The sequence below is a fragment of the Acyrthosiphon pisum genome, chromosome A1, assembly GCF_005508785.2.
Source record: "Acyrthosiphon pisum isolate AL4f chromosome A1, pea_aphid_22Mar2018_4r6ur, whole genome shotgun sequence".
Taxonomy (NCBI): domain Eukaryota; kingdom Metazoa; phylum Arthropoda; class Insecta; order Hemiptera; family Aphididae; genus Acyrthosiphon; species Acyrthosiphon pisum.
Genome location: NC_042494.1, coordinates 137,771,165 through 137,772,396, shown reverse-complemented (window position 1 = coordinate 137,772,396; position 1,232 = coordinate 137,771,165).

Here is a 1,232-nt window from a genome sequence, read left to right as displayed (position 1 = left end):
TAAATGCAATATATACATAATTTACTAGGTAGTTCAGCAGTGGCGTATTTACGGGAGGGATATGGGGGATAGATCCCCTCTTGACCATTTTTTATTGTAAAATTAAGTTTACTTATTTTCTTATTTCTCAATATGATACTACTTTTAAGTTTTAAGTAGGTACCTATATCTGTTTTCTAAATGTTCTAGCCGTGGTAATTTGTCCGCTTTGATATGGGTACTATACGCCACTAGTAGTTCGTGGCATAAATGTCGGAAAATAAAAACATATATCTTTATGGTGGTATGGTATACTATATTTTTTAATTCTCTGCGAATTATTTTTCATGCATGAGTGTTTATAATAAACCCGATAAAAAGTCGGTAAATAAAACACAATTACCATGAAGACTGTAGATTTACCATAGGGCATGGGTTTATTTTTAGTGACTGAAAACATTGTATTCACCTCTGGGTTACATGCTTTAGATGTTTGTGATAAAGAGGTTTATCCGAATATTCATGAACTTTTGAAAATATTTTGTACTTTACCTGTATCAACTGCTATACACCTGAACGATGCTTTTCAAGTTTTTATTAAGTATTAAGTCTTACCTGATAAATAGTATGACAGAAGTAAATATTTTATCAATTTTCCTATCTGATATTGAATAATAACTATAAATTAAATAGTAATTATTATATACTTTGTTTATTATAACCGACTAAGACACTTAGGGCCCGTTTTACAATCATAGTTTAAATTTTACCAGTCGAATTCCGCGGTTTAACATTAGTTTAACTATTGTAATACGGACCCTTATAAGAGGACGCTACACCCGCGTGTGTTGTTTCTGCTAACACACGCACGACATAGGAAATTGTCGTTCACTATTTTCAATAGTGAGCTGTTAGTTTTGATACTAGAGTGAATCGATCTATTATCAAACTTTTAGGTAACAACATTATTTGGGTCTTAGAGTGGGCGATTTTTCGATATTTTCATTTTCAAGAAAAATAAGGCTATGTGAAATATCAAAAATTAAAAATGCTCATATCTCGCTTGAAAATTAAAATATTAAAAAAATTGCCCACGCTAAGACCCAGAAAATGTTCTTAACTAAAAGTTTGATAATAAGTCATTTCACCCTATCGCCATCAAAACCAACAGCACACTATTGATAATAGTGAACGACATTTGTTATGTCGTGCTTGTGTAAGACGGAGACACACATACAGTTTAGCGTCCTCTT